Below are 16,136 nucleotides of genomic sequence, written 5' to 3'. Positions count from 1 at the left end.
TTTTTTTTTTTTTTTTTTTTTTTTTTACTACTGACTGCCTAGCAGTCCCTGGCATCCCTGGACCCCTTTATACTTTTTTAAAATAGTAATAATATTAATTATACATTATTCTTATTCTTTTTTTTATTTTGACTTTTAAAAATAAAAATTTAAATACTTAAAAAATGTTTTTAATAATAATAATGATATGCTTCTTCTTTTTCTCCTATTCTTCTTCTTCTTTTTCTTTTTATTCCTATTTAATGGGGGAAAACATTGCCCAGGAAAACTATAAAAAAATCTTGCTGGCTTTGATTTTTTAAGTAAAATAATATTTCTTGTTTCTTTCTTATGAAATTGAGGATGAAATATGTCCCAGGCATGTTCTTGACATTGGTTTCCCCTTTAATTTTCCCCCCCATGTGACCATATACGTATCTCATTGGCACAGTGAATGGACTCTGTGAGTAGGTCAGTCAGGAACAGACAGGACCGGAGAGGAGAGGAGGAAACAGAGCTCAGCAGAATCAGATAGAGAGCTTGACGGCCTGAAGGCCTCTCCAGTAATCATATCAACATGTTCATCCAGCCTGGCAGCTGCAATGAGCAAGAGCTCCCCGTGGAGCTATATCAGCAAGACCAGTCTGAGCTCAGCAACACAGACTTATAACACTGTCTTGTATCTGCCCAAAGACAGACAGGCCAAGACCCATCCTTTAAGACAAAGAAGCCACATGTACTTCCCAAATGAGGAGGCAAAGCCCCCTCTATGGGTTTGGGCTATTTTAGTGCAATGTCAGTTCATGTTCCATTTGATGTTTACATGGTTTCTGAGTTAAAGCCCGTGGAACAGTATTTACTCTATCAACAAGCTACCAGTTCTATACTTTTTGTATGCTATTTAAAACGAATCGCATCAAAGTCTTATTAAGCATATGCATTTCTAATTTTTTTTAAAACTTTTTTCCTCAAAAAGAGTAACTACAATAATACAGTAAAAAAACATATATAGATGTTATTCTTACTACTGGCCTATTATTTATAGTCACCGTCTTTTTGGACCATTAGTCAACAATCCTCAATCAACACAGCTATAAGGATTACGGCAAAAAATAGCTTTAATTTAACCCAGCCGAAGTGCTGCTAAAAATCGAATCATTTTGTACTTGTGATTATTTTCTCATATTTTTGAAGGAGGCACTGCATTTTCAGAGAAAACACCTCTAGCATGAGATGGCAAAGCTGAATTTCGGAAATTACTCCAGTCTTCAGTGTCACATCATCATTCTAATTATATGCTGATCTAATATGAATGTTGAACGCAGTTTTTATAGCTTAATATTTTTGTGGAAACCAAAAATTTTTTTTTTTGCAGGACTCTTTGATTAATCTGAGTCCAAAAGGGCAGCATTTTTGGAACTAGAATTCTTTTGTAACATTATAAATGTCTTTACTGTTACTTTTATGAATTTAGTGCATCCTTCCTAAATAAAAGTATTAATTAAGTATTTTAAAAAAAAATCTGCCATGTAGAGACAGCAAAATATTGGGAGTAACAATTATGTTTAAATGCATTGGTAAATCACCTAAATTACTGTGTAGGTACAAAACAAGATCAATCACACATCAATTTGTGTATAAGGCCAAAGAAAAAAAAAGTCAAAAGAACGACTATTATGAGACAGAGAAAGCAAAGACATGCCAATTGCCACCAAAAAGCCGGATACATATGATATTTTGAGCTCAACTATTGCATAGTAGCACAATAAGAAAACACAGCTGTTCTCAAATCTGTGAGTTTCCGACTTGGCACAGAGTGCCTAGAGCCTTCAATATTTTGCACACTGGAACACAGAAGAGTGCAAAAGAGAGTACATTTCTTCTGTTGGGGATATGCCCCAAGCACTACTTCTGCTTCCCCCTTTCTGCCATGACCTCACTCATTCTGTCCTTTAATGCCTCACTTCCACTCGTCTCACTTCCTCTCATCTCTGTAGCTGCGCTCAGAGCTGCTTTATCCCTATGAAGCGTGCAGTAACAGGATCTGTGATGAATGGTTCTGCGAAGGGGACTGTTGCATGTTCAAAGCCCTCTCAACAGCAGACGTGATGTCATGTTGAATCCCTTTCCACGGTTTAACCACCAAACGCTTGCCATCTGCCTAAATAATCAAAGTAAGACTTCCCCGGGGGCCGGCCAAAGCTGTCTGACCACCTCCATGGTGCCTTAGGATGGTTGACCTTGCAGCATCTGCTGGAGCGGGGAGGAATGGGAAAGTATTGGGAAAGAGACGCACTGAGAGATGAGAAGACGATATAAAGTCTGCATCAGCATATACTCTCAGCAGGAGCGGAGTGGTCGTGCAGAGTGTGCAAAGAAACCAGACTCTACAACCTTGTATTACACAGAAGGCAACTACCAGCACAAGGACACTTGATGATAGCAGGCAAACAGTACTAATTTTTTAAACAGTACTAGCTTTTTACTACGTATCGTTTCTAAGTAACCAGACTTCCATCAAACTTAAGAGATTTTTTTATGTTTTAAGTCTCTTATGCTCACCAAGGCTGCATTTATTTGATTAAAAATATAGTAAAGACAGTAATATTGTGAAATATTATTACAAGTGTTGTCAATTTTATTGTATTTTAAAATGTAATTTATTTCTGTAATGGCAAAGCTGAATTTTCAGCAGCCATTACTCCAGTATTCAGTGTCACATGGTCCTTCAGATATCATTTTAAGAAACATGCTCAAGAAACATTTCTTATTATTATCAATGTTGTGCTGTGCTGCAACTGTTTTCCAGCCTGGCACTGTTTTCAGCAGCAGAAACCTCTAGCGCCATGATTAAAAAAATCATATTTTACCTGAGTTGTAAATCTGAGTTTGCAGTCTGTTTAATGTGATGCAATAACAAGTCTGTTCACTGTGAAATAGCGGCAAGAAACGTCTTTCAGTGAGTTGTCCTCATGGGCTGCCTGAATAAACAAACACAACACCACCAGTGTAGTCCAATTCATGAACAAATGACTCGAATGTGCCAATTCTTTTTAGTGAATCAGAAACATTCAACAACAACCAGTGCAGTCCAATTCCAGAAACAAATTACTTTTATGAGGCCGTTCTTTTATGAATAGTTCAAAATACAAGTTAGCAGTTTGTATCACTTGTATCACAATACACTGCCCTATAATTAACATTATTATTTAGGAGAGAAAGAATTTCTGAGATACTTTTCCTTAAATAATTTTTAAGTAGCTATGAATGAGAATCTAATTGTTTTCTAATTGCTACACAGGCCTAGATCTCAGTCATATGGAGGAACCAGGATATCACAGACTTAGGGGTGGCCTTTTTGACTTAGCAACCACCTATAAGAACTTAGCAACCATATAGCAAGCCCTAAAGCATTTGGCATCGTGATGGCGCAGCACTCAAAAAAAAAAAAAGTTCAAATTTACTTGAGGAAGTGCACTGAAGCTGTATGTAGACAAGAATCAGAGCATCAACATTACAAGACGGGGTTAATTAACTAAAATTACTTTAAATCCCAAAGGCACTGTCTAAAAGCAATATCAGACGAAGATATTTCACACCATTTAACCAAAACAAAGGCTTTGTCATTTTTAAAAATGGAAAAACAGACAACATCTCTTTTTATAACAATTATTCACAAAGTACTTGACACTTTACATGGAAATGTAAAGAGCCATCAAGTAGTCTGAATGCAGCCCTGCAAAATAACGGCTTCCAGTGATAGTTTTCTAGTCCATGGACAGCTTTTGTCAAAACAGCTGTTTTTCTTCTCAACTTAGCATTTACCCCTTAACCTATTGATTTGTCTCTTTGAACACTGCCATTTCATTTCACTGGAAGTGGAAACACCAATCACAAGCACCGCTCTTAATAAGCTGCCTTCATGCTGTGCGCTACTCTGTGAAAAAGGAAAAAGACAAGAAATATCAAGGAAAGCATATATAGGTGTTGTGTTCTCTTTGGCGATAAGAGGCTCACAAAAACTTTGGTTCAGATTCTTATTCTAAGGTAGAATCTGATGGCACACAAAGATCAGGCCACTTTCATAGTGAAAGATGTAAAACTTTTTTTAATTCTCAGATTGTCAGAACACTTCCTTTTAAGTACTATAGCTGTACTACTTTGTTCTTATCTCACCTCTCTCTCTCTCTCTGATATTTTTCTCTACATCTTTCCTTTGCAAATTGTTCTTCTTGACACTCCAGTCGACTAATCCTAACATCACTTCATTGTTACAAAGTATTCTCAGGTCAGCCCTTGCCCAATCTGTATCTCTCTCTCACGTATAAAATCTCTTTATTTTCAGATTTTAAAGTCTCCTAAACCAGGAGTTTTCAAACTTTTTAATGCCAACCAGGGGCCCATATTTTGATACTCTTTTAATACTGTTTTGGATATAAATTGATATAAATTGTCTTAACCTGCAGTACAGTAGTTCAGTACAGAGTGTTTTCTGTTTTATTAAATATTACTATATTTCATAAAACATTACTATTTCAGTGTGAGAAACCACTGCAAATGATCCAGCGTGTGAGTGAACTGTACTTAGGAATCAAACGGAATCGTGAACAATTTCAGACCTTTTTGCAAACCCACTGACAGATTAGATCAAAAAAATGATTTGGTGTATCTGGCATCACTATGATTCTATACAGCTGACAGAAAAACACACATGACCTGATTGCTGAAATATTGTGTAAAAAAAATTATTCTCAAGTTGGCATACAGTAATATTTATTGACATAATATTTTACTGGGGCACAGCAGTATTTTGCCCCAGTAAAAAGGGTCTAGTGATGCCTCTGATGCCAACAACCACCAAATATGTTTATCCCCTTGTGAGGGACCCTCATCTTAGATTATAAGGAGAGATTTCATGTAAATTAATTTATACTGTGTGGGGGAAAAAATGTTAAATGTGATATTGCAATGACAACAAAATTAAAAAATTGTTAAAGATGTCACTTTGTAAAGAAACACTACACTTCTGCGCACATACCTATAGACTATATGCGCATGACATCACCCTTTTCACAACTTCACGTTTTTGTAGTTAACAAAAAAATGACAATGACATCCTTTTCAAAAATGTGCACTTTGAAGCCCATTTTCAAAAGTTTGTGCTTTCAGACCCCCAAAACGACATTGTCATGTAAATAAACGGCAAAAACGCATAAAAAGTTTTTCGTATTTAGTTGAAAACAGGGTCATGTAAATGCCCCTGCATATAAAATATACTATTGAAATATATATATATATATATATATTTCTCAATTATATATAACTCAATTTTTTTTAAATGGCGTTTATCGCGTTTTGGAACCAAATTCTTCATATATATATATTTATTATTATTATTATTATTAAGAAGAAGACTTGAAATATGTGTTTTGACATTTCTTTTCTTTTTTTTTGGAGCTCACCAAAAAAAATAAACCTAGACATTCTGGTTAATAAAATGTGTTCCACAAAAGAAAGAAAGTCTTACATACAACATGAGGATAAGTAAATGATGATGGGATTTTTATTTTTAGATGAACTATTCCCTTAATAGCTGTATCTTGCCCAGAATAGTAAATCAAGCTCAAAATCACATATGGTGGAGAGGCTTCCTTACAACTTCATTCTGAGATATTAGAATAGATATTAGATATTAGAATGCAGATCCTGTCTCACTGGCAGGATTTATCTTTTAATTTCTCAGCTGCATTGTTCCACTGTCTCAGTCATTCCCATGGGAATCTCAGCCACAGAATCAGGCAAAGGCATGAGGCAAGACCCAGAAAGCTCTGCGCTTACTGTTTATGTCTTTCTGGTTGGAGATGACAGGGAGGCTTTAAACTGCAGAACTTTGGCAGGCTGGGCATTTGGAGTCTTCTCACGTCCATGAGATTCTTTATCTCAGCGTGACACAACTGTCCCCAGTGCTGTGCTAAGAAGGAGAAGAGAGTATCTCTTCTTTTCCACTCTTGTGCCTCTTCTACTCTGTTCACATGAGAGCTGGAGGTTTGAGCAACCCAAGGTGTTTGCAGCACAACAGCTTAGACACGTTAAAGAGAGACGGAGGACTAGGATTGTGTAAAGCTGAAAGAGTAGAAACTGATATGGCCCACAGTGACTGAGGAAAATACATGTGACCTTTTAGGACCGCTAGTTAAAATCCAAAATCATTCTGTCATTTACTTCACCTCAAGCACGAAACTTAGGTTTCGACTGCAGTCTGGTTCATTTACATTTCTTGCTGAAGGGTCTAATAAAAAGTGTTTAAATTATGTTCATGATATTTACCAAAGCAGGTGGCTAAGGATACAGAATTACTGCTTTAGGTGCATCATATTTTAATAAACCACATCAGGGCAAGTTATGTGTATGGAATGACACTAGGGATTAATTATTAGAAGCCTAATGAATATAAGCAAATACTTTTCTCAACTGTGATATATGTGTATGACTTTATTTTTTCCTTTTATCAATTGAAACTCAAAAGGAGATGTTTAAAAGAACATTCTTGCTGCTCTTTTCCATACAATGTAAGTGGATTAGGACCATGGGCTGTCAAGCTCAAAGAATGACAAAAAACATCATAAAGCATCATAAAAGTAGTCCATGTTACTCAAACACTGTATTTAAAGTCATCTGAAGTCATATGATAGCTATGTGTGAGAAACAGTCAGAAATTTTCATTATTATTCACTAAAAATCTTGCTTGACCGCTGTGGTCACCATTCACTTTCATTGCAGGGAAATAAAACATCTTTGTTTGTGTTCAACAGAAGAAAGTCATGCTGGTTTCGAAACACACAAGGGGGAGTAAATGATAATAAAATTTTCATTTTTGGGTTACCTATCTCTTTAAGCATCATAATATGTATTTGGATACAGGATCATAACCACAAGATTCCCCCGAAAAATTTATTTTCTCATTATATATTTGTTCTCCTCTAATGTTTAGTTGGTCTCAGATAAACTTGTTAGCTTCACAAAGAATTAGAGTAAATAAATATATTAGAATCCTAATTTTAGCATGCAAACACTGCAACCTATTTCCAACATTTAGGGAAAAAAATTAAATGCATCTCAGTAAGCTTAGAAACAGACTCTTGGCTACACAAGCCTCACCATTTTTATGCTTGCTACACTGAAAGGCAACAAATGGAACGGCTTAGAGCTCCAAATCTGCTACAATAGAGACAGTAACCAGTGCAATCACACATTGTGGCACATAGATGTTATCTTTGCAGCCTCTGTCTCTCTCTGACTCACTTTATCTTTCCCTCTCCCTCTCTGAAAGGTGATTCAATTCAGGCCCCACATGCTCTTAAGTGCTTGCTGCTCTGAGACTCAGCGGTCTCTGCCCTTATGCTGCTGTTATGGAAGGGCTGCACTCTCCTGTCCAGGCAGATCAACAGAAACACCACACAGCCATGCTCCATTCAGGTGTAAAACTATAATGGCTATATTTTAGGTGACTGAAAAGACAACTCAGTCTAGTGCTCAGTATAGCAAGACAAAGTGGCATGTTGAATTTTTATAGTAGAACAAAGTCAGTCTGGATGGAAGTGTTTCAGGCCACATGGATTCCCAAGTTGATTTCATTGTCTGATATTTCTATGGAAGAAATTGTTATGAACTGTCATTCAGCATCAGGGAAGAGGACCAAACCTGATGAATATATCTGTCACAGCAGAACACGTTCATTCACAGAGCACACGAGACAAAGGCAAGTGAGAACAGAGTCGCTATGAGCTTTTCAGCTCTAAAATGACATCTCGCACACTGAAAGAACTATATTTGCTTTACAACATTTGTCATGCGACAGTATGTTGGCTACTGTAACGTAGTCACAATGACAGAGAACTAGTAGATCACTAGGTTGTCATGGGAACTAACATTCAGTCGGGACAATGAATTACTCTGCTAAAATTGGGCAGAGTGCATTTTTTGGGTTTAGACTAATGCTATTGATGCACTGCATTGATATTCTTAGACATTCTGTTTTGGGATGTTTCTAAACCCTAAGTATTACACTTCTGCAATTAATTCAGCCAAAACCACTTTACATATAGACATTGTTTCATCAGCAATGGGCACTTTTGGCCCTGATGACTCTTAGAAAGTAAGCTCGTTTAAAACATACTTTTCACACTCTCACCCAGAAGAGCTGTGCACAATTGAGCGTGCAAGCTCTTCAAAGTATGTTCTATTGACCGTGAGCCTGGATGGACGCATTTGGTGTAGGTGCACTACCAAGTGTACCATCTGTTTTTGAGCGCTCAAATCACTTGCATATGCACTGTAGTTGCTTTATATGATGAACAGATTATTTTCTTGTGCATCACTCACACTTGTTTGAGTTTCTGTTTTTGCCATATGTGTGTAGATCATTGTTTAGATGTAAATAAAAGCCTAAATTAAATGTTCATCATATAAAGCAATTATATCTGCTCACAAGACTGCTAAATTCATACAGATTTACAGTGCCCTCCACTAATATTGGCACCTTTGGTAAATATGAGTAAAGGTGGCTGTGAAAATAAATCTGCATCATTTATCCTTTTGATCTTTCATTCAAAAACTGCGCAAAATTCTTAACATATCATTAAAGTAAAACAATGGAAATTGGGGGGAAATCTAATTAAATAAATGTTTTTCTCTAGTTCACATTGGCCACAATTATCGCAACATCCTTTTCCCAAGATAACAGCTCTGAGTTTTCTCCTATAATACCTGATGAGTTTGGAGAACACCTGACAAGAGATCAGAGACCATTTCTTTAAAAAGAATCACTCCAGACCCTTCAGATTCCCAGCTTCATGTTGTTGCTTCTTCTCTTCAGTTCACCCCACTCATTTTCTATAGGGTTCAGGTCAGGGAACTGGTACGGCCATGGCAGAAGCTTCATTTTGTGCTCAGTGACACAATTTTGTGTTGATTTTGATGTTTGTTTTGGATCATTGTCCTGTTGGAAGATCCAACCACGGGACATTATAAGATTTCTAACAGTGGCATTCAGGTTTAGATTTTTTATCTGTTGGTATTTGATAGAATCCATGATGCCATGTATCTGAACAAGATGTCCAGGACCTCCAGCAGAAAAATAGGCCCACAACATTAAAGATCCAGCAGTATATTTAACCGTGCGCATGGGGTACTTTTTATCCCTGTTTGCACCAAACCCATCTGGTGGGTTTGCTGCCAAAAAGCTCTTTTTTTAGTTTCATCTGACCATAAAAGCCAGTCCTTTTAGAAGTTCTCCTACAAGGTGATGTAGGGGATGTTTGATATTTTTTAGGCTTTCTGATCGCAAGACTCAACTAATCTCTGCAATTCTCCAGCTGTGATCCTTGGAGAGTCTTTGGCCACTCAAACTCTCCTCCTCACCTTGCATTAGGACAATATAGACTCACATCCTCCTCCAGGCAGATTTGTAACATCTTTAGTTGATTGGAACTTCTTAATTATTGCCCTGATGGTGGAAATGGGGATTTTCAATGCTTTAGCTATTTTCTTAAAGCAACTTTCTATTTTGTGAAGCTCAACAATCTTGTTCTGCACATCAGAACTATTCTTTTACTCCTTGTGATGGATGATTTAGGGAATTTGGCCTTTGTGTTCCTCATATTTAATATCCTGTAGAACAGGAAGTCATGGCTGGACGGTTTCATGCTCCTAGTCACCCTGGTGTGCTAAAAAAATGTAAATATGAATGGGAGTATACTTCAGAGATATTTTACTTATAAGAATTTCCAGGGGTGCCAATAATTGTGGCCATCATGCATTGGAGAAAAACATTTATTTCATAATGTGAGTTTCCCCCCACTTTCAGTTGTTTTACTTCAATGAAAGGTTAGAATTTTGTACATTTTTTGAATGAAAGATCAAAAAGATAAACAATGCAGATTTATTTTCACAGCCGGGCACTGTATTTTACAGCAATTTTTTGCAGTGGTGGGTTTTAAAATAGAGGAGGCACACTAATTGTATTGATCTGGGATCCCTGCCGATTATTATTATTATTATTATTATTTGCTTATTATTATTATTAATAATAATAAGCTTTTAGTCAGAAAACGAGCTAGCCTCCCTTGCAAGGGTTCTTTTCTCAACACTCCTCAGCGCGGAAAGTGAACACTCGATGGTGATTGACTAATTTTTTTTTACCAACTGAGGCACGAGAGCTCAGCTCTCCCCTGGCCTCCCCCTACCCTTCTATATCACCTAGCGGTTGTAATTACATCAGCAGATTCGGCACATTCGCGATAGAAAAGCGGCGCTTTCACGTTATGGTATTACAACTGTGAAACTACAAACAAAAAATACACATTCTGAGACATGAACTGAAATGAATTGTGAATTTTATTAACATTAAATCGTCCTCCTCCCATTTTCACCTCAAAATTATGCCTCCCCCGACGAGCCGCCACTGATTTTTTAACCTTTTTGTATCTTCTAAGTTTTGGTTACCGGGACAGAAACCTCTCAGTTTTCATGAGAAATATATCTTCATTTGTGTTTCGAAGATTAACCAAACTCTTATGGGTTTGGAATGACATGAAGATGTAAGTTAAATGCATAATTGCTCATTTCATTAGTAGCATTTTATGTATCCTTAAAAAGTCATATTTCCACACTTTTTTCATTATTTGCAGAATTTTATAATATTCTTTGACGGCTATGTACATTTCCACCACAGTGTCATTTCCATCACATCTCAAATCATGTATTGTGTTTAATAGCATTCTGTGGTACAAATTATTGACTGGGCACTGCAACATCCCTTAAGTGACAAAGTTGTTAAAGGAATAGTTCACCCAAAAATGCAAATTTGCTGAAAATGTACTCACCTATTCCTTTCTCCAGCGAAAAGTCATCTTGTCTGAATCAGGAGAGAAATATGCACAGATCAAGCACCGTTTTCAAGTGAAAACAATTAAAAACAAATATGTTGGCGGATTTTGATATGAGAGGACAACAGAGGATTGGCTGTTTTACTGGAGGAAGTATTATTGTGGATAATGGATATTTTAGCCAAAACTGATGGTTTAAAGTTAAAATGCCTTAATGATGGATTTGTTGCTTACAAACATGCAGCTAATCACTTCACAAGATGTTAACTGATGGACTGGAATCGTGTGAATTACTTGTGAATCACTGTGATGTTTTTATTAGCTGTTTGGACTCTCATTCTGACGGCACCCATTCACTGCAGAGGATCTATTGATGAGTAAGTGATGTAATGCAAACTTTTTCAAAAATATTTTCCAACAAAGAAACAAACTTGGATGACCTGTGGGTGAGTACATTTTCAGCAAATTTTCATTTTTGGATGAACTATTCCTTTAAGAGCAGATTGTAGGTTAATACACCCAACCATCTGTGTCAAAGCTGATGAAATATAGCTTTATATATATGGCATATATATATATATATGGTTAATTTATATGGCACACACTCCGCTAATAGATTCTGAACATAACTGTAGAATAATGAACATTCATCTCCTGTATCAGCATTACATAAACTGTGTTTATTGGAATTGTGTAGGTTTATTATTTCCTTGGGAACAATTCACTAAGTCACCTTCTCTAAACTCAGTTCTGATTCTGATGTAGTCAACAGTGCACCAGAGGCATATGTGATCACGTATGATCTAGAATGAACAATATAGAATGACAGCTAGCCCTTAAAAGTTCCAGCATATTACAGCACATAGAGCAAGCCAACTCTCTCTAATGAGCACAACCAGACCATCTTAACCATCATTCCACAGTGCTGACGGGCTGTGCATTCAGCATGTTGCCTCATGGGCACCGCTGCATTGTTTGAGGCAAGTATCCAGACCTCCTAGAGATGCAAAACTCAGAGGAAAGGCCCCCATCCAGCCAACCCCAATCAAATGCTTCACTTCACAAAATGGCCTTGCCAGCTGTCCATGCTGACATTGTGTCAGTAATTAGCCAGCAGGGGTTTGTACTGGCAGGGAGGCAGTTAGCCTGTCTGCCTGCAAATGGAGGCGGTCATGTCACACTTATGAAACCCCAGGGGAGATTGGAAACATGCAGGTTGAACTTCCATGGCCTGCTGGCACTAGGGTAAGAATGTACTGGTCATACCGACCAATGTCCTGATAATGGACAGACAGGATAATGGAAGGAGTGTGACACTCTGAAAACCCAGTTCAGTTTTTATGCACAGGAAATGAGATAAAGTACAAGTGCCTGCTTTGCCTGCAGCAATTTTGTGTGCCCTGATCAGATCAATAGGAGAGGTCACTTAAAGTCATCGTAAAATTGACCCTATTTACTTTCTTTTCTGGTCTAATTGTGAACGGATGATCTCTGCACATTATTTCAAAGAAAAGGTAATGTTTATCTTCATAATATTTTCTCAAAATGTAATTATTTTTCAACCAACCAATCTGCAAAATCCAATCAATTTCTGATGGGAAAAAAAATAAATAAATCCCATCCCACCCTACATTTTTCCCAGTTTGCCTCCAAAATATAACAGAAAGCTGATGAAATATAGCTTTATATATATGGCATATATATATATATATATGGTTAATTTATATGGCACGCACTCCGCTAATAGATTCTGAACATAACTGTAGAATAATGAACATTCATCTCCTGTATCAGCATTACATAAACTGTGTTTATTGGAATTGTGTAGGTTTATTATTTCCTTGGGAACAATTCACTAAGTCACCTTCTCTAAACTCAGTTCTGATTCTGATGTAGTCAACAGTGCACCAGAGGCATATGTGATCACGTATGATCTAGAATGAACAATATAGAATGACAGCTAGCCCTTAAAAGTTCCAGCATATTACAGCACATAGAGCAAGCCAACTCTCTCTAATGAGCACAACCAGACCATCTTAACCATCATTCCACAGTGCTGACGGGCTGTGCATTCAGCATGTTGCCTCATGGGCACCGCTGCATTGTTTGAGGCAAGTATCCAGACCTCCTAGAGATGCAAAACTCAGAGGAAAGGCCCCCATCCAGCCAACCCCAATCAAATGCTTCACTTCACAAAATGGCCTTGCCAGCTGTCCATGCTGACATTGTGTCAGTAATTAGCCAGCAGGGGTTTGTACTGGCAGGGAGGCAGTTAGCCTGTCTGCCTGCAAATGGAGGCGGTCATGTCACACTTATGAAACCCCAGGGGAGATTGGAAACATGCAGGTTGAACTTCCATGGCCTGCTGGCACTAGGGTAAGAATGTACTGGTCATACCGACCAATGTCCTGATAATGGACAGACAGGATAATGGAAGGAGTGTGACACTCTGAAAACCCAGTTCAGTTTTTATGCACAGGAAATGAGATAAAGTACAAGTGCCTGCTTTGCCTGCAGCAATTTTGTGTGCCCTGATCAGATCAATAGGAGAGGTCACTTAAAGTCGTCGTAAAATTGACCCTATTTACTTTCTTTTCTGGTCTAATTGTGAACGGATGATCTCTGCACATTATAAAATATAACAGATTTAAAACTGGTTGTGAATGCTATTTCACATTGACAGTGCTAGAAATAATGCGGGTTTGGGTTTGCCATTTTATAAGAGTAATTTCTTTCCCGCTTAAATGTCTGTAAATCACTAAAGCAACTTTCTAATTTGTATGGGTTCACTGACTACATAAAACGTCCAGTGTGACAGGCACAGATACATAATCACTGTAAAACAAATATTACTCAGATTACATATTTATTTCTCTCAAAGACTCTATCACTGAATAATGAAACTGTGGTCGGAAGGAAATTATTAAGTGACAAAGCATAATCAACAAACATCGACCAACAGACAAGAAAAAAAAGGAGACCTAAAAATGCAAGCATTCATAAAGGAATTATACTGGTGAGCAGTTCTCAGACAGGGAAGTTGTCACAATATTGCAGCAGGCCTAACTATAACGTTTTGAGACAAAGTCCAATTACACAAATGTGTTTTTCTAATATTAGTAATATTAGTAATATTTTTGTACTGTATGTGCATATTTTAAAACATTGCAGAAGCAATATTTGTTGGCCAAAACAATGGTTTAATATTTTGTAAGTTACCTGTGTGTTCGTTTACCTGTATCCTTTTTTTTCCATGTGCAGTAACAGTAGAATATGTTCAAGAGCGTTTTTGTAGCTAAGAATATAAGGTATAACGTATGTGCCTAAATAAATCCACCTTGTATTCAAGGCTGAGTGCATGCATGGTCAAGGGTTGAAGGGGTTCGAGGATCCCTCAGGTTGTTTATGTGTCACGTGAGGCGCCTCAGAACACACTGCAGCGCGCGTAAAAATGCCCGCGGTCTCTAGCCAGTACTGTAAGTGGAAGGACGGGTCGTTTGTAAACCCCTTTAAACCCTTCGAGGTGCTTGAAAGATATTAAGTCAATGACAACAGAAGCAAACCTCAAGACCATTGTTTAAAAGACTCTTGCTCCCTTAATGACATTGTTTGAAAAATCTTGCACCCTTAATGAAGCTTTAGTGTGTGGAGACTGGCTTCTCGAGTCAGTGGGTTTCCCTCGTGGAACGAATCGTTCTCGTGACCGTTTTCGTACCTTCAGAAACGGACTTTTTTAAAAACGGATTTTAATCTAAAAGTGAACTATGAAAATGGCATAATATAACGTAAATGGTGTTATAAAGAAAATATATTTAGGCTATGTTACTTGTCTTTAGCCTATATTGTTCTATAGATTGATTAAAACGATGCCCAGCAGGTGACAAAGGACGAAAGTTTTGATGTAATTTGTGGGTACAATTCTTATGATTAAACGCTCTTAAGCCTCACAGACAGTAGATTGTAGACACGCATATTTTTTAATAAACTTGTTTCGGTTTGACTCGGTGTTCGGAATGAACGATTCATCAATTCCCTCATATCACAGTTATGCTCACATGGCGTAACGATATAACCTGCAACGAACGAATCCTTTTGGTGATTTGGATTCAAAAGATTCGAGTCACTTGGACGATTCACAACCAACACTTAAGTCTCACAGACAGTAGATTGTAGACACGCATATTTTTTAATAAACTTGTTTCGATTTGACTCGGTGTTCGGAATGAACGATTCAATGATTCCCTCATATCACAGTTATGCTCACATGGCGTAACGATATAACATGCAACGAATGAATCCTTTTGGTGATTTTGATTCAAAAGATTCGAGTCACTTGGACGATTCACAACCAACACCACGAGAAGATTCACAGTTCGAATGGTTACTTTTTCTAGGCTTATAGCGTATATTAACGAGATTCGCAACAAAAACAACTCAAATAATCTAAAAAAAAATACTCTCCTCGTTATTGAACAGTAGTGACTATAATATGTCAAATCCTTGAATTCTGCTTTTCCTCTTTCATTTAACAATATTTAACCGATAGTTTTGCAATCTCACAACACCATTAAATTTAGCTAAAAACGCTATGCTGTCCCATGAATTCACGAACGGATACTTCAGCGATAGAAACTGCACTAAAACTCGAACCCAGAAGCGCCGACATAAATCACAATACTTTTTTTTTTAATTCACACATGCACTCAGCCAGCCATTAACGTATTGTCCTTCATTCAGTCAGTTCAATTAAGCTGATATTAATTTAGAAAGCACAACGCGCCTTATGTGCTCGCCACAGCTCATTGCACAACGGGTAATTCATGATTTTGACAGGAAACCCTCCTTCATCCGAACAGACCGTTCAGCAGACTGTACCTCTGGCATCCGCTGTCCAAGGTGCTGCTCCGCTCTGAGACGAGATTGATGTTTGTGGAGTGATTTAATCCGCATCAAGCGCGCGCTGATGGAAAACAAGATATGTAGCCTCCAAAAGAAAAGCAATCCCTTTTCAAAACTATTGAAACGCGTGTGCACCCCACGACTGAGAGAGGAAATAGACACGCGTGTGCGGGCCGGTGCTTTTCAGTCCGATCCACGTTACTCTCTCTTTCTCGCTCGCCCTCTCTCTCCCTCTCTTGAATCAGTGATTCAGTCGCTTCCCTCACCCTCCCAGCAGAGAACATAATTTATTGGCAATTTGCTTATGTTGGGAGACCGTCAGCCCACTGCCTTCCTCCTTTAGTGGACAATGCAAAGGCTAAATGAACCCCC

The 16,136-nt window shown here is 37.7% G+C and overlaps 1 protein-coding gene across 1 annotated transcript in view; it reads right to left on the bottom strand.

The window, feature by feature from the left end:
* tmem121aa (transmembrane protein 121Aa) overlaps positions 1–15,909 on the bottom strand; it is a 23,748-nt gene extending 7,839 nt beyond the window's left edge. The window contains exon 1 of the mRNA XM_016544602.1: positions 15,741–15,909. The gene's annotated coding sequence lies outside the window, so the exon portion shown is untranslated. The remainder of the gene's footprint in view (positions 1–15,740) is intronic.
* Between the last annotated feature and the right edge of the window lie 227 nt (positions 15,910–16,136).

This window comes from Sinocyclocheilus rhinocerous, unplaced genomic scaffold, assembly GCF_001515625.1.
Source record: "Sinocyclocheilus rhinocerous isolate Xijiao unplaced genomic scaffold, SAMN03320098_v1.1 scaffold8, whole genome shotgun sequence".
NCBI lineage: Eukaryota > Metazoa > Chordata > Actinopteri > Cypriniformes > Cyprinidae > Sinocyclocheilus > Sinocyclocheilus rhinocerous.
Note: the sequence above shows the minus strand (reverse complement) of the source record. Positions and strands in the feature narration are given on the sequence as shown.